We start from the raw sequence: 18,594 nt of genomic DNA on the forward strand, positions 1-18,594 counted from the left end.
GCCCTTTGCTCCGTGTGTGTTAATTACAGTCATTTCAATGGTTTCTGCTGCCAGTTTTCTCTGCTCTTCAATCCAAGTGATGTTAATTCAGTCGCCCAAATCCCTGGGGATTCATGCAAGCTTCATTGCTGATTTATTTTTGTCCTGACCAGATGGCTCCAGGTTCCTATGACTGCACGGGTGTCTTTTGGATTATCCTGTTTTTCTTTCCCAATGCCCAAGGTGAGGGTTGATCTTGTTTTTATTTCCCAATGCCCAAGGTAAGGGTTGATCACACATTTGTCAGCAAGATAAGTCATTTACCACCACTGCTGCTCGAGCACCATAACCAAAGGGATTAGATTTAATATATGTTTTCATAAACCCCGTAGCAAAAGCTGGAAGAGGACTGTTGGTTTGTTTTTTGATGCAGCCAGTGGAAGGAAAACAGCTGGAAGGGACACATCAGAGAGGAAGGGGACCCTACAGGGGGCTCCAAAGTCCCCTCACTGAGCCCTTCTTTGCCTTTAAAGAGGTGGCCATGAAAAAGATAAGCAGACTGTGTTTAATGAAACCACTAAGCACACAAAGGAAGACGGGATGTTTAAAGAACCAATAAATCAAAAAAACTGACAAATGCAATATTTCACTCTGAGACTGAGGATTTCAATTCACCCAAAGGGAACACTTAGCTTTTGTTAAAAAAAAAAAAAATCCTCAAATGTTCCTCTACAATGAAAGCTCTTGTTATCAGGCCAGACAAGAGTTGAATCTGCTCTGGTTAGTGTAGGTTTATGAAACTGATAGGGATGGAGTAGGAACAGGTAGTTGTGGAAGTCCCAATAAAGGATCTTAGAAATCTAGGGGATGCTGGGAGGTCACTGTAAGTTAATGAATTGCTCAAAAAAGCCATCAGAACAAGGCAGGCTTGCTTGCCTCGGGTCATTGGGTGAGGGATGCCTGCATTCAGATTCAGACCTGGGGCAGGAGTTTGGGGACCGCCCTTCTGCTGATTTGAATACACACCTTACTGGAGACCCAGGAGGAGCTACTACTCCCAGAAAGGAAGAGGCGGTCTTCTCGGACCCCCACTCCCCTCGGATGAGAAAACTGTAGCCCACCCCATCCTCCTCCGGGCATAGCTTCAGTGCCTGCCCACTGGCACCTCTCACAAGGGTCCTATCCTAATAAATCTATTTCTTGCCTATCCCTTTGTCTCTTGCTGAATTCCTTCTGCGCAAAGACATGAAGAACCTGAACCTCAAGTGAGTCCAGACACTAGGTGAGGGATTCTAATTTAAAACCATGGGCTCAGGTCCCAATCTGGGTTTAGGCTGGGTTCGAGTCCCGGCACGTGGGTTCAAGTCCCAGTCTGTGTTCTGGCTAGGTTCAGGCCGTTAGTGCTGTCAGTTTCAAAACTTTGAAAAAGATGCAGGAAGCCACCCAACACTGAGATTTGTGGCATTCGGACTGACATGTGCCCCAGAACACATGCAATCCAGGACTTCTGAGTTACCATCATGAGGGGTTTCGGTCACCCAAAGGGTTTATTGTTCAAAATGCCATAGGGCTCACAATGAACACAGATGATCAGATTCTTGGTTCTTTTTCTAGAACAGTTCCTCTGATGGCCTACCCCTGCAACGCAAAATCCAAAAGGACTTTATGTTTTTATAGCTACACCCACAGCACATGGAATTTCCTGGGGCAGGGATCGAAGCTGAGCCGCAGCTGTGACCTATGCCAGATCCTTTAACCCACTGCACCGGGCTGGAAATTGAAACCTTGTCTCTGCAGTGACAGGAGCCGCTGCAGTTGGATTCTTAATCCACTGCCACAGCGGGAACTCTCAAATGGACTCTAAAACAGGGGGAGCTACTTCCTTTTTATCTTGGCGAGTCCAACTCAAACATTTCTGACTTTTGGGCTCTAGTTAGCCTACCGTGCATCTTGTTTTGGCTGGCGCCAGGAAACTCAAAGGTTCATAAAGCACAGGGCTTGCTTTATAAACCAAGCAGAAGCTTTCATCTACAAATGCAATTATAACACAGTGCTGCCCCTGAAGACTGCTGTGGGAAGATACAAATTTGTCAAGTGGTAGGCAAATGAATCGGGAGATATCTTCCTGATTTAATCCTTTTTTTTTTTTTTTTTTTCTTTTGCTTCCTAGGGCTACACTCGCGATATATGGAAGTTCCCAGGCTAGGAGTTGAATCAGAGCTACAGCTGCTGACCAACCCCACAGCCACAGCAACCAAGCCACAAGCAAGCTGCATCTGTGACATACACCACCACTCACTGCAATGCCCGATCCCCGACCCTGAGGGAGGGAACCTGCAGCCTCACGGTTCCTAGTCGGATTTTGTTTCTGCTTCTCCACAACCGGAACCCCCTGATTTCATCTTGATCTTGAGATCTGAGAATGGCTGTGATAGGTAGATGAGTTCTGGGTGCATTTTGGAGGGGTCTGAGTCTAGGGAGGGCGTGATGGTACATTCGGCATAAACAGAAGTAGAAGCCAGGAAAAGCAAAGAATGATTATGAAACTGGGAGCACAGCGATGGGCTTTGTTTTGGTTTGGCCACACCCACAGGATATGAAAATTCCCGGGCCAGGGATCAAATCCACGCCGCAGCTGTAACCAGAGCCACAGCAGTGACAAAGCTGTGCGACAAAACTGAATCCTTAACTGGCTGAGCCACCAGAGAACTCCACAGTGGTGTGCTCCAGTGTTGCAGGAGGGGATGTAAGAGAATGTAGAAAGGCCAAATCAAAAGGATAACAACTCTATATTCGCCTGCTTGATAGTAGCGCTTTGCTAAGAGCTCTTGACTCATTATCACATTGAAAGCCCATCACTCTCTGAAGTTCGTATTGTTTTTGCTTTTTGTCTTTTTAGGACCGCATCCACGGCATATGAAGGTTCCCAGGCTAGGGGTCGAATCAGAGCTGTAGCCACCGGCCTACACCACAGCCACAGCAACGCGGGATCCGAACCGCATCTGCAACCTCCACCACAGCTCATGGCAACGCCGGATCCTTAACCCACTGAGCAAGGCCAGGGATCGAACCCGCAACATCATGGTTCCTAGTCGGATTCATTTCTGCTGCGCCACGTTGGGAACTCCTGAAGTAGGTATTGTTAGTCCCATTTGACAGCAGAGGAAACTGAGGCACAGCCAATGTAGATAACTGAAGGTTTGGTTTATGGTATTGGCCTGTAACACGTGGTGCTGAGGAACTCTGTTGGGCACCGGAAGGAGGTAGGATGGAGGGTTCTGATTATCTGGTTGGCCTGATTCCTCTCCTCCCCACCTTCATGCCTTCTTGCATTAAGTACCCTCACTCTCCTTCACCTTATTGGTCCCTGTGTGTATTTTATCTCTGCAACTCATTTTCGATTTCTTTAAAGGGAGAGATCTTGTCGGTCCTTTTGTATCTTCCCCAGAACAGATAGCTTAGCACACACAATGGTTCATTGATTTTTTTTTGGGGGGGGGGTCTTTTTAGACCCTCAGCATATGGAGGCTCCCAGGCTAGGGGTCAAATCGAAGCTGTAAAAAGAGAGAGAGAGAAAATATTGGAATCTAGTTCATATCCAATTTCTTCTTCTTCTTTTTTTTTTTTCTTTTTAGGGCCGCATTGGTGGCATATGGAGATTCCCAGGCTAGGGGTCCAATTGGAGCTAAGCTGCCGGCCTATATCACAGCCACAGCAACGCCAGATCCGAGCTGTGCCCGCAACCTACACCACAGCTCACGGCAACGCTGGATCCTTAACCCACTGAGCGAGGCCTGGGATCGAACCTGCAACCTCATGGTTCCTGGTCAGATTCGTTTCCACTGCGCCACGACGGGAACTCCAGAAGTTGTCTTTTGAATGCTTGGAAAGGCTGAATGAGTCTAACCAAAGTGTACAGCATGTTTTAATGTGACAAGCATAGGAGATCCATTTGATTACACCCAGAGAAAACCCCAGGGGTCCACATTGAAAAGGCACGGTTGTGTTGCTTATGGTGTCATTGACCTTGGTGTGTACTGTAGGTGAGCAAAATTTGCCACCCCAAAATGTTTCTCTTTGGCATGCAGATTAATTTAGGCTGATTGTATTTATTTTTATTTTTATTTTTTTGTCTTTTTAGAGCCACACCTGTGGCATGTGGAAGTTCCACGCTAGGGGTAGAATTGGAGCCGTAGCTGCCGGCCTACACCACAGTCACAGCAACTTGGGATCAGAGCCACGTCTGTGACCTATACCACACAGCTCACAGCAATGCTGGATCCTTAACCCACTGATCGGGGCCAGGGATTGAACTCACATCCTAATGATACTAGTCGGGTTCATTACCGCTGAGCCTTGACGGGAACTCCTGCTTTTCCATCTTCACATGAATTGCCTTCTGAAGTCCCAAACCATCACTCCCAACATCATCCTCTTTCTTTTCTTTCTCTTTCTTTCTTTTTTCTTTCTTTCTTTTTCTTTCTTTTCTTCCTTTCCTTCCTTCCTTCCTTTTCTTTCTTGCTTTCTTGCTTTCTTTTTCTTTCTTTCATTTCTTTCTTTCCTTCCTTTCCTTCCTTCCTTTCTTTTTCTTTCTTTCTTTTTTTTTTCTTTTTTTTTTTTTTGTCTTTTTTGTCTTTTGTTGTTGTTGTTGTTGTTGCTATTTCTTGGGCCGCTCCCGCAGCATATGGAGGTTCCCAGGCTAGGGGTTGAATCGGAGCTGTAGCCACTGGCCTGAACCACAGCCACAGCAACGCGGGATCTGAGCCGAGTCTGCAACCTTCACCACAGCTCATGGCAACGCCGGATCGTTAACCCACTGAGCAAGGGCAGGGACCGAACCCGCAACCTCATGGTTCCTAGTCGAATTCGTTAACCACTGCGCCACGACGGGAACTCCTTTCTTTTTCTTTCTTTCTCTTTCCTTCCTTCCTTCTTTCTTCCTTTCCTTCTTTCTTTTTCTTTCTTTCTCTTTCCTTCCTTCCTTCCTTCCTTCCTTCCTTCCTTCCTTCCTTCTTTCTCTCTCTCTCTCTCTTTCTTTCTTTTCTTTCTAGCTAAAGATGGTATTTAAGGTGAGGGTTTCTGCCATTTCATCAAGTTAGTTTTCCTGGTTCTCTCCCATTGGTCTTCCTCCCAGGAATCTAGTCTCTGGACGGCAAATCATGGAAGGATGTATCTAGTGACATTCCCTTTGAGAATGTATCTGTTAAAAATATGATGCCACTTTGGACGATTTTTTAACAACCACACCTGCAGCATACGGGAGTTCCCAGGCTAGGGGTTGAATCAGAGCTGCAGCTGCCACCTACGCCACACCCACAACCACACCAGATCCGAGCCACATCTGTGACCTACACCACAGCCCACGGCAACACTAGATCCTTAACCTACTGAGCGAGGCCAGGGATTGAACCCTCATCCTCACAGAGACAGTGTCATATCCTTAACCTGCTGAGCCACAAGGGGAACTCTGTTTTAGACAATATTTGACAAGCTTGAAATTTTTTTACTAAGTCCCTCTCTCTATGTTTTATCTCTATACATTTATACAGATAATTCAGTATGTGTACCTGGAATGAATGTTTGTAATAGAAAAACAAACAATTGAAGTGTGCATTAAGTGAATGGATAAAATTAGATGTATCACAAGCATATCATGGAAGACCACCGAAAGAGGGATAGAAACCTCTGTGTGCTAATACGAGAAATTGTCCATGGTTTATTTTATTTTTTTATTTTTTGTCTTTTTGCCATTTCTTGGGCCGCTCCCCCGGCATATGGAGGTTCCCAGGCTAGGGGTTGAGTTGGAGCTGTAGCCACCGGCCTACACCACAGCCACAGCAACGCGGGATCTGAGCCGCATCGGCAACCTACACCACAGCTCATGGCAACGCCGGATCGTTAACCCACTGAGCAAGGCCAGGGACCGAACCCGAAATCTCGTGGTTCCTAGTCAGATTCGTTAACCATTGCGCCACAATGGGAACTCCTGCCTTTTGCCTTTTTAGGGCTGCACCCACAGGAGCGAGGCCAGGGATCGAACCTGCAACCTCATGGTTCCTAGTCGGATTCGTTTCTGCTGCGCCACATGGGAACCCCATGGTTCGTTTTTGACAAGCTTGAACTTATTAACAAGGTGGAGCCCCTCATGATGGAGATGATGGAGGAGGAGTCACCACAGTCTCACTGGGCCTGGAATCATTTCCTATGAGGAAAGCCTCTGAGGACTGTGAGGTGAAGAGTGCATCATCGTAAGAGCTAGTGGTTAGATTTTTAAGTCAGAGGAGATGAAACTCTTCTGAAAATTGGGATGATTTTGACTGGAAAAGATCACTAGTGCACTTCAATTTTGCCAATTTTTTTTTTTTTGTCTTTTTAGGGCCATAGCTCTACCTTACGGAGGTTCCCAGGCTAGGGGTTGAATCAGAGCTGCAGCCGCCAGCCTACGCCACAGCCACGGTAATACCGGATCCTGGATCCTTAACCCACTGAATGAGGCCAGGATCAAACCCGTATCCTCACAGAGACAATGTCAGGTCCTTAAGCTGCTGAAACACAGCAGGATCTCCCAGAGATCTGCTTTCAGGTAGATAAAGGAAGCTCTGAGAAGGCTTCTTTTTGCATCAGTTGATTTGTAGTTGCCTTCAGTTTAAAACAATCCTTATGTCAAAGGGGCACGTTTTGGCATTTAGTTCTCTTCAGTATTATTCACAAATTTGTGAATTGGGGAATTCCTGTTGTGGCTCAGCAGTGACGAGCCCGACTGGTATTCATGAGGACACGGGTTCAATCCCTGGCCTCGCTCAGTGGGTTGAGGAATCTGGCATTGCTGTGAGCTGTGGTGTAGGTTGCAGACGTGGCTTGGATCCTGCACGGCTGTGGCTGTGTAGTCGGCTGCTGGCTGCAGCTCTGATTGGACCCCTGGCCTGGGAGCTTACCTATGCCACAGGTGTGGCCCTAAAAAGACAGAAAAAAAAAAAAATTGTGTATTGGGCAACCCAATGAAATCCATTTGGAAATGTTCAAATGGTTTTTGAGGCATAGGTTCTTTATATCTTTTTTTTTTTTTTTGCCTTTTGTTGTTGCTATCTCTTGGGCCGCTTCCGCGGCATATGGAGGTTCCCAGGCTAGGGGCTGAATCAGAGCTGTAGCCACCGGCCTACGCCAGAGCCACAGCAACTCGGGATCTGAGCCGCGTCTGCAACCTACACCACAGCTCACGGCAACACTGGATCGTCAACCCACTGAGCAAGGGCAGGGACCGAACCCGCAACCTCATGGTTCCTAGTCGGATTCGTCAACCACTGTGCCACGACGGGAACTCCAGGTTCTTTATATCTTTTTCTGGGTTATGATAATGTCAGATAAGGCACAATTTGGCCCCCTGTCTTTTTTTTTTTGTCTTTTTGCCTTTTCTGGAGCCGTTCCCGCGGCTTACAGAGGTTCCCAGGCTAGGGGTCTAATCGGAGCTGTAGCCGCCAGCCTACACCACAACCACAGCAACACGGGATCCGAGCCATGTCTGCGACCCGCCCCACAGCTCACGGCAAAGCCCAATCCTTGACCCACTGAGCGAGGCCAGGGATCAAACCTGCAGCCTCATGTTTCCTAGTTGGATTCATTAACCACTGCACCATGATGGGAACTCCCAGTTCCAAACTCTATTCTAGAGACTTCTATTTTAAAAAAACTGGCCAGTGGAGTTCCCGTTGTGGCACAGCGGTTAACGAATCCGACTAGGAACCATGAGGTTTCGGGTTCGATCCCTGGCCTCGCTCAGTGGGTTAAGGATCCAGTGTTGCATTGAGCTGTGGTGTAGGTCGAAGACGAGGCTTGGATCCCACGTGGCCGTGTCTCTGGTGTGGGTCAGAGGCTATAGCTCTGATGAGACCCCTAGCCTGGGAATCTCCGTATGCCATGGGTACGGCCCTAGAAAAGGCAAAAAAAAAAAAAAGACCAAAAAGAAAAAGAAAAAAAGAAAACACTGGCCAGTGATATCGTTGTTCATTTTCTTTGATTTACTTCTTTTAAAAATCTTTTCCCTCAGTTACATACAGCTGTCCCTTGCCCTTCTATCCTCATGCTTGTTTCTAAGAGCCCCCGTTGAAGTCACTGCTTCTCATCTGCTATAGGAAAGAATTTGACAAACAAGCTTGTTTGTAAGTATTGTGTGGGGGAACGAATTCTCGGTCTGAAAGAGGGCCCGGGGCAATGGAAGAGTTCAGCTGTAAACCATGGGCCGTGTGAATGGCTGTTTCTGGCCTTCATGGCCTTGGCTGGATGATTCCTGCCTCCAGCCTTTGTGGAGGTGGCTGTCACACCGACTTGCCAGGAGGCCATCTCTGCGGATATAAATTCCACCAGAGTCTTGTGCAAGGTCCTTGTCTGGGAATATCAAAGGAACACATGACTCTCTGGATTCTTGGGACCTCAGTCTCATGTGGGATAGTAAATCCTCCGAAGAACAAAGCAACATAGCACGCATTCATCACATATGCCATGGCTCACCACTGAAGGATCACAGCATCAAGATTTTCTGGAAGAGATACGAATGGAATGAATTTTCCTTTGAAGAAGTGACCGATAAGCTTTGGTGATGTCAGGAAAGGGAAAATCCTGACTCCCGTGCAGATATGAAAATAAATACATGCTAAAGCATTAATCTGACTCCTATTAAAGCGTCCCAGAGCCTGACAGTGCTTAAAGCAGTAAAAACACTTTACTCAGGAACGCCTGCATGAGGGGAAAAGAGACCGCAGTGTAGATCTGGGCTCAACTGCGAATACATCAAAGACAGCTGTGGATTTTTAGCTTGGGAGCAGCATGGGGGGCGGGGGGCGAGGGGGTGCCGTGTCAGTGGATGGAAGATTACCCAGAGGAAACATCAAGGGGATTCTTGCTAAACCGACCTAACAGGATTCTTGCTGGAGGCAGGCCAGGGCCATGGGATGTCAAGGGTGTTTGTGGGGGGGAGGGTTCTCCCTAAACTGCCCTAGCAGGATTCTTATGGCAAGGGCAGGCCCTTCAAGAATTGGGGGGCCAACATCAAGGCCTAACTGAGAAGAGGGCTCAGGGAAGCCTGACCAGAGGTTGGTCAAGGAGAGAGTCTTTGTCACTTGCGTGATAGGACAGAACCTGGCAGATGTTATGATCGGTTCAAAGGAAAAGGCAAGCCAGCACAGACTGTTGGATGAATTGCAAATGTCCACAAAGATGGCTTTTCCATTCTGGAGGGAGGAAGCGAATTCAAATTGCTACCAACCAGGATGAAATTTACATATCTATCAGCTACTCGCAGCTCGCAAAGAATTGCAAAGTAGCTCAAAGACAATGAACAGGGCTAGAATCACTTAAGGATAACCCTGGGTGGGCCTGTTAGGAGAGGATGCAGAGTTTCCCATTGAAACACAAATATTTCTCTACCAGGATGCTGGCAAGGTGCACGGACGGGTGGAAAGCAGGGAAGTCACAGAGTAGCAATGCAGGGACGGTAAGGAAGTCACAAAAGGTTAACCCTTTTCGTTGGGTTTACAATACAATGAGCCGGAGACCCAATAATGTTGTTTTCAGGGTGAAAGAGAAAGTCTGATTTCAGATTCTCTAAATCTGTTTTTTAAAACATCGAGGTATAGTATTTCCAACATTATATTAGGTTCAGGCGTAAAACATAGGGATTCACAATTTCTGTAGATTATACTCCCTTTAAAGTTATAAAAACATTGGCTATGTTTCCTGTGCTTCACAATATTAGTTTGTAGCTTATTTATTTTTTACTTAGTAATTTGTACAGAGTCTCTAAATGCTTAATGCATGGAGTTCCGATGTGTGCATATTTCATCCTGATGGCTTTAGGGTATCTGTCAGCTGATGCTAGCTGCTTCTAGTTCCTGTGGCTACAGAGCTTTTTCACTGAGCCGGATCTTCTCTGAAGTTGTTCATTATGAGATTTTTGGAAAACTTTCCATAGCCTTGAACGGTATGGGGAAGGGGGACATGGGTAAAAAAAGAAGATGAGAAATGTGATATATTTTATCTTTCTGTGTTGGCTTTGATTTTTAAAATAACTCTGTAGTCCTTTTCAATTTTCCCCTCAGGACAGTTTTCTCCTCTGCACACTCTTTTTCTTCATTTTAATGGCTGCAGTTTTGCTCTGGTGAGTCCAAAGGCGTGGCCAGAGTTTCATGAACCACCTGCTGGAACGAAGGGGCCAAGTTACAGAGGAGGGGCCCCTAGGGGGCGCTAATAAGGTGAGAAGGGGAGTGGGGACCCAGATAGGCATGGTGGGGGGCAAGGAGGGAGGGGGAGACAGAGAAGATAAGAGAGCTGGGAAAACTCGTCACAACAAATGGTTTAGCGTAGAAGGGGCTTCCACTGTTTGTTCTCAAATTCCATCAGCTAAAATATTCAATATGCCAAGGTCCCCTATTTTGGGGTTGCATGTCCTGATCCCCATCACAGCCAAGAATCTTCTTTTCTTTTTACATTAAGATTTTTTTAAATTAAAAAGTAATCTTGGAGTTTCCGTTGTGGCGTGGTGGAAAGGAACCCAACTAGGAACCAAGAGGCCTCGCTCAGTGGGTTGAGAATCTGGCGTTGCTGTGAGCTGTGGTGTAGGTCACAGACATGGCTCGGATCTGATGATCTGATGTTGTTGTGGCTGTGGTGTAGGCTGGTGGCTGCAGCTCTGATTAGACCCCTAGCCTGGGAACCTCCATATGGTGAGGGTGCAGCTCTAAAAAAAAACAAAAGAAGGGAATCTTTATATTTTCTTCTACTATAGAATTGCCACAGAAACCTTAGGTTTTACAGGATTTGAGGGGTATTTATGAACACCCATTGAGTCATTTAAGAAAAATGAGACGACTGACATATATCAGTGTGGACGGTTAAGGTGTACAATGCATTGATTTGGTTCATTTATAGATAACATTATGATCCCCATAGCGCCAGTTCTATGCTATGAACTGTCTATGCTATGATGTGTCCTCTCTTCCATCACATAATTATCGTTTCTTTTTTGTACTGAGAACATTTAGCAATTTAAAAAGTTGAAGTCTGGAAACAACCTCAATGTCCATTGACAGAGGAATGGATCAAGAAGATGCGGTCCATATCCACAATGGAATATTACGCAGCCATTAAAAGGAATGAAATACCAGCATTTTTAGCAACATGGATGGACCTAGAAATGATCGTGCTAAGTGAAGTCAGCCATACAGTGAGACACCAACATCAAATGCTTTCACTGACATGTGGAATCTGAAAAAAGGACAGAATGAACTTTGCAAAACAGATGCTGACTCACATACTTTGAAAAACTTATGGTTTCCAGAGAAGACAGTTTGGGGGGTGGGGAGATGTGCTTGGGTTGTGGGATGGAAATTCTGTGAAATCAGATTGTTATGATCATTATACAACTATTGATGTGATAAATGCATTGAGTAATAAAAAAAGGAAAAAATGAATAAAATAAAAATTTGACTACAATCACTGTGCTGTATGTTAGATCTCAAGAATATATTTATCTTCTAATTGCAACTTTGTACACTTTGACCAACTTCTTCCCAAGTCTCCCACCCCAAGTTCCTGGTAACCATTATTCACCTCTCTGTTTCTGCAAGTTTGACTTTTTTTTTTCTTGCCTATTTTAGGGCCACTCCTGCAGCATATGGAGGTTCCCAGGCTAGGGGTCTAATTGGAGCTGTGGTAGCCAGCCTACACCACAGCCACAGCAATGTGGGATCCAAGACGAGTCTGCAATCTACACCACAGTTCATGGCAATGCTGGATCCTTAACCCACTGAGCAAGGTCAGGGATAGACCCGCAACCTCATGGTTCCTAGTCAGATTCGTTAACCACTGAGCCACGACAGGAACTCCCAAGTTTGACTTTTTTGAGTCCACATATAAATGAATTTAGACAAATACTTGTGTTTCTCTGTCTGACTTATATCACTTATAATGTCCTCAAGGTCTATGCATGTTGGTGCAAATAGGCAGGATTTCTTTCTTTCTCATGCCTGAATAATATTACATTACATTGAAGGGGAGCAGAATATGCCACCCCCCAATGTGCCACCATGTGGAGAAAGACTTTTGCCTCTCTCTTAACTGCCTAAAAGGATTTAGATAGGAGATCTGGTCCAGAAAGAGAGCTATTATCAGAGCGAAGTTTTTATCTGAAAGACTTACCCGCCTGGCAGCACAAACATCTGCTCTTCTTATCATCCTGTGAACTGCCCTCCTCCCCTTTGAAATCCCTTTAAGCCCCTATCCCATTCCTTAGCTCAGGATGGCATATAAGCCACAATTGCCTCTTTGCCTTTAGGCCTCATTTTTGCTGGGGCTCCTAGGTAGGAGATTCAATTTACTTTTCCCCTGTTAATCTGTCTTCAGTCTGTTTAATTATTAGGCCAACCAAAGAACCTAGAAGGGCAGAAGGAAAATTTCCTCCCACCCTGACAGTATATACCCCATACTTTGTCCATTCTTCTATTGATGGGCGGGTTGTTTCCATCTATTGGCCACTGTGAATAATGCAATAAACATAGGCGTGAAATAATCTTTGTGCTATCCTATTTTCATTTCCTTCAGATATGTAGCCAGGAGTGGGATTGCTGGATCATAGAATAGCTCTATTTTTATTTTTTTGAAGAACCTTCGTACTATTGTCTATTGTAGAATGGTGGCTATACCACAACAGTGCGTAAGAGAGTTTCTTTTTTGCCGCATCCTCACTAACACTTGTTATCTCTTGTTTTCTTGATAATAGCCATTCTAACAGGCGATATCTTATTGTGGTTTTGATTTGTATTTCCCTGCTGATTAGATGTTGAGCATCTTTTCATGTACCTATTGGCTATTTGGATGACTTCTCTGGAAAACTGTCTGTTCGGTTCTTCTGCCCATTTTTACATGGGATTGTTGTTGTTGTTGTTATGGAGTTGTGTGAGTTCTTTAAATATTCTTTAAATATTTTGGATATTAACCCCTTGCCAGATATATGGCTTGCAAGGATTTTCTCTCATTGCATAGGTTTCCAGGGTTCTTTTTGGTTAGATGGCATTTTTCCTTTCTTTTTTTCTGAGTAGAGCAGGAAAAGTAACATGGACCTAAGATATAAAGGCAGAAGGCTCAAATGCTACATTTATGTCTCTGGCTTCCTTTAGGCCTTGGTCACAGAGTGCCTTTGGAATTCAGATGACACCTGATAAATACGGTAAGCAGCTTCTGTTTCAGCTTAGAAGTGACAAAAGCTCTTTCTGTGATCAACCTTTAGTCAGGCTCCTCTGAGACCTCTTTTCAACTAGGCCTTGTCCTGGGGGCCCTGTCTTCTGCCTGCCTCCTCTAATTGTAGCAAGAATTCCTCCTTGATCAGTTTAAAGAGAACCCCCCACGCCCTTCATATCTGGTCTCCCTGGCTTGCTTTCAGTCAGTAAGAATCCTATGGAGTTGGTTTAGCAAGAATCCTCCTACCCTTATTGTTTCCTCTTAGTAATTTTCCATGCACTTTTTTTTTTTTTTTTTTTTTTTTTTGTCTTTTTGCCATTTCTTGGGCTGCCTCATATGGAGGTTCCCAGGCTAGGGGTTGAATCGGAGCTGTAGCCACTGACCTACACCAGAGCCACAGCAACGCGGGATCCGAGCCTTGTCTGCGACGACACCACAGCTCACGGCAACACCGGATCCTTAACCCACTGAGCAAGGCCAGGGATCAAACCCACAACCTCATGGTTTCTAGTTGCATTCATTAACCTTTTTTTTTTTTTTTTTTTTTTTTTTTTTTTGCAGTTGAGTTCTTGAAATCTCTTATCTGCCTAACAGCAGAGCTTCCTAAAAGAACTAAATTGTCATAAAGTCTCTTTCTGGGAGCAACCAGGGGATATTGACTCTTATCATCAAAGATGAGAAGCCTCCACATCACACGTAAACAAATATTTTACAAAACTACCATATCTTCCATCTGTTCTCCTAAGGGCCCATTTATCTTTCCAAAAAGGTTATTTGTTTTCCCATTAAGTTCTCTTCTTCACCTTGTTTCCCCTATTAAAATGATACATAAACCATACATTCTAAATGCCTCCTTCAATGACATTTTTCTGTAAATTCCTGTACGTACATAAATGAATACGAATCTGTCTTTTCTCTTGCCTATCTGTTTAAGGGAAGGAAAAACATCTTCCTTCTACCCATCCTAGGTTCTTTGGCTGGGGTCCTGCAAATTAGACTGACAAAAGACAGAAGAGAAAATCAAACAAGCTTATTAATGCCTGTACTTTGCATATACATGGGACTACACAGTGATAAGTAACACAAAAGGGTGTTTAGAACTTGGCTTATCGTAACAAAGGAACAGTACATCTTAGCACAAGACAAAGGAGAAGGACCTTGAATTTCTAAGAGTGGCAAATTGTGAGAAGTTAAATATAGGAGGGAAGTAATGGGATTGTTAGTAAAATTTGTTATGTAGATCCCTCTGGGGCCACCTCTGGGGTGATAAGAGCTTAGAGTTATTTCCAGCAATTAACTTCTATCCTTCCTAATAGAGAGATGACTTGGGGGAGGGGGGGAGGGGGGAGACCTTTACAAATTTATGGCCTACTTTTGGCAAATATGAGGGCGGCAAAGAGTTTTTCTTTTCTTTCTTTCTTTTTTTTTTTTTTTTTTTTGCTTTTTAGCACCCCACTTGCAGCATATGAAGGTTCCTGGGTCTAATAGGAGCTGTAGCCGCCGGCCTCTGCCACAAGCACAGCAAGGTCATATCCGGGCCGTGTCTGTGACCAACACCACAGCTCATGGCAACACTGCGTCCTTAACCTACTGAGCGAGGCCAGGGATTGAACCTGCGTCCTCATGGATGCTAGTTAGATTTCGTTTCCGCTGAGCTACGACGGGAACTTCCAGAGAGCTTTTCTGGTACCTGCTTCAGCTCAAAATAATCCTTATGCCAAAATGGCATATTTGGGGGGTTGCATGTTTTGCTACTTTTTATTGTCTTGTGTCAATTTAATTTGCAGTCTCCCAATCACTTAAACTAAGAGGGTAGAGGAAGTTTTTCCTCCCCAACATAAGTATTGCAATAGTACATAATAAAGTCTTCCTAAGCACTTTAATAAGTATCAGACTCTTTTTTTCCCCCTATAATAGAAGGGATTTCAAGAATTTACAAGTTACCTTCTGCCTTAGACTCTTCATTTTCCTTAAAAATTCCTTTTTAAAATAAAAGCTTATTGTCCTATCTCTGCCATTATGCTACCAGGGGCAGCAGGTCAATTGCATTGGCCAGCTCATGTTATCGAATTAAATTTTGGTAATTTTTAAGCTATCATTCTTGGGGTCTTTGCTTCCTGAGCCTTCCTAAACCTGAAATACTTAAGTATACAAAGAAAGCTTTCCACCCATTTCCTTTGCTTTTTTGAGTGAAGAAAAATGGTTCAGAACATGTTTCAAGTTCCAAACAAGTAGTTATTTACTGAGAAATTAAGTGCAGGATTATTTCCATGCTGGCTTTTTTGGGGATTCAATTTTATGCACTGACTCAAAGGGATTTTTGAGTGTCTGTTTGTCAGTCTCATGTTAAACACTGGAATTGGAGTTGAGAATGAGACCAACATGGTCCTTACAAAGACATAATTTCATTATACTAGCATAAAGTCTAAATAAAAAAAGATTTGTCTAGGATTTTCAGCCAAGGCTCTTAGAGGAGGTGACACTTGCGATTGACAGGTTAAAAAAAAAAAAAAAAAAAAAGAAAAAAACTAAAAGGAAAGAAAAAGAAAAAAAAGAAAGGAAAGAACATTCTAGAAGGAAAGTCATAAAACCTTGAAGGAAAGAAACAGCATCAGTTCTCCAAAGACCAGGCTGATTCTACATGGCCAAACCATGTATGCATTTCAAACAACTTAGGTGTGAACACCCAGGAGGTGGTCTGTAGCTCTCAGAACCTTGGAGAAGAAAGAAAATTCTGCAAAGTTTTAAATTCAGGGCCAACCCAGTCTGTCTGCCACATCCTCACTCTACTAGAAGGAGAAAAGCATCAGTGCTAAGAAATGGAGCTAGATGTGCACCGGACAGTTGGCAGCTGCACTCATCTATGTGGCACATGGCTCATTACTTCAGGTTGAGAGGCTACTGCCCCCATGTGCATCTGATAATGTATCTGGACTTGCCCCAGCAGGCTGCCTAGACAGTTATAGTTTTGGGGATAATGTGGTATGTTTTGAGTGGAGTGAGGAATGGAGAAAGGGAGGTATTTTGTTAATTGCTAATTATCCTGAATGTTTCCAGTTGGTATTCTCTGATTGTCTTACTGATAAGATTCAGCAAGAGCCAACATTCATAGAATGCTTTATATGTATTATCACGTTTACTGTAAAAGAAACCAGAAATATATTTTTATAGTAATTTTTATTTTTTCTAATATAGCTGGTTTACAGTGTTCTGTCAATTTTCTTTTTTTAAATTTTTTTTTATTTTCCCACTGTACAGCACTGTCAATTTTCTACTGTTCAACAAGGTGACCTGGTCACACATACATGTGTGACCCAGTTACACATACATGTATATATTCCTTTTTCTCATATTATCATGCTCCATCACAAGTGACTAGCTATAGTTCCCAGTGCTATACAGTAGGATCCCATTGCTTATCCATTCCAAAGGCAACAGTTTGCATCTATTAACCCCAGATTCCCAGTCCATCCCACTCCCTCCCCTCCCCGTTGGCAACCACAAGTCTGCTCTCCAAGTCCATGAGTTTCTCTCTCTCTTTTTTTTTTTTTTTTTTTTTTTTTGCCTTTTCTAGGGCCACACCTGAAGCATATGGAGGTTCCCAGGCTAGGGGTTGAATCAGAGTTGCAGCTGCTGGCCTACACCACAGCCATAGCAATGCCAGATCCGAGCCACACCTGCAACATACACCACAGCTCATGGCAACACCGGATCCTTAACCCACTGAGCAAGGCCAGGGATCAAACCCACAACCTCATGGTTCCTAGTCGGATTCGTTAACCACTGTGCCACGACGGGAACTCCCATGAGTTTCTCTTCTGTGGAAAGGTTCATTTGTGCCGTATATTAGATTCGTTTCTGCTGTGCCAGGATGGGAACTCCGGGAGGTCTGTTTTAATGTAGATTTAATTAATTAATTAAGTCATCTTTTTAGGGCCTCATCTGCAGCAAATGGAAGTTCTGAGGCTAGGTGTCAAATTGTAGCTACGGCTGCCTGCCACAACAACATGGGATCTGAGGCACATCTGTGACCTACACCACAGCTCACAGCAATGCCAGATTCCTGGCCCACTGATTGGGGCCAGGGATCGAACCCCCATCCTTATGGATACTAGTTGGGTTTGGTACCACTGAACCATGACAGGAACTCCAGGTTTAATTATTACTTTAGGTATGGAAAGGCAAACTGATCAGGATATGATTGCCATTGAAAAGAAAGTTTGTTATACTCATAGATTCCAAGAGAAGGAGACATGCCACACCTTGGATGCCCCATGGGGAAGCACCAGGGTCAGTCAGGAGGCAGAGGAAGATGGGGAAGTGGCAGGCAGAATGTATATGGATATATGGCTGGGTCACTTTGCTGTGCAGCAGAAGTTGACAGAACATTGTCAACCAACTCTAATAAAAAATTAACGAAAAAATGGAGTTCCCGTCGTGGCTCAGTGGTTAACGAATCTGACTCGGAACCATGAGGTTGCGGGTTCGATCCCTGGCCTTGCTCAGTGGGTTAAGGATTCGGTGTTGCCATGAGCTGTGGTGTAGGTCGCAGACATGACTCGGATCTGGCGTTGCTGTGGCTCTAGCGTAGGCCAGCGGCTACAGCTCCGATTCGACCCCTAGCCTGGGAACCTTCACATGCCATGGTAGCGGCCCTAGAAAAGGCAAAAAGACGAAAATGAATAAATAAATAAATAAAATAAAATAATGAAAAAGAATATAGAAAAGACATGGTTCCTACAAGATCTCTGGAATCATAGAGGCTGTGCATCTCAGTGTTTGAGTCTCAATTATTGGGCGTCTTGTTACTGGTGTGAAGTCTCTGAGTGCATCGATGGTCTGTGTCCTGTGGTTTTAGTCTGAGGTGTTTGCAGTCCGTGTTCAGGGTTTGAGATATCTGAGCTTGAGGGTCTGTGACCTCAAGTTTGGATGTGGGATCTTTGGGGGTCTTTGTGCAGGATGTGAGCTCTCTGAAACCTTCGAGGATCTGTGTCTCAGGTATCGAGTCTGAGGTGTTTGGAAGTCCCTGTTCTTGGTGTGAGTCTATGAAATGGTTTTAAGTCTGAAATATTTCCCATTTTCCATTCAGTGTGTCAAGTCTCTGAACGCTTTGGGGACACATGGTTTTTGAAGGCATATGCCCTTGCTTTGTCCCCCTTCGCTTGGCAATACAATAAAGCTGTTCTTTTCGTCTTCACCCCAAACTCTATCTCTATTACTCAATTCAGCCTTGTTGCACAGAGGCCAGTTTTCGGCAATATCACCAAACTTCTAGCAGCCTGACTGAAGGAGTTTGGCTCAAGGGGAAAGGAGTATAAGGGTCAGGAGGCCCACGTCCAGCATCCTGTGGTTCTAGCGTGAGCTTTCCCTGGCTTATTGTGATGGAAA

At 44.5% G+C, this 18,594-nt stretch overlaps 1 long non-coding RNA gene across 1 annotated transcript; it reads left to right on the plus strand.

Moving 5' to 3' along the window:
* The first annotated feature begins 10,093 nt into the window (after window positions 1–10,093).
* On the plus strand, window positions 10,094–11,463 carry LOC146394586 (uncharacterized). Its single transcript, XR_014835507.1, has 2 exons — window positions 10,094–10,223; window positions 11,013–11,463. It is a non-coding gene; the product is annotated as an uncharacterized LOC146394586 (long non-coding RNA).
* The last annotated feature ends 7,131 nt before the right edge of the window (window positions 11,464–18,594 follow it).

The sequence above is a fragment of the Sus scrofa genome, chromosome X (genome assembly GCF_054392235.1).
Source record: "Sus scrofa isolate SSC_HxYL_T2T_F1_AM1 chromosome X, Sscrofa_HxYL_maternal_Yorkshire_Landrace_v2.0, whole genome shotgun sequence".
Classification (NCBI taxonomy): domain Eukaryota; kingdom Metazoa; phylum Chordata; class Mammalia; order Artiodactyla; family Suidae; genus Sus; species Sus scrofa.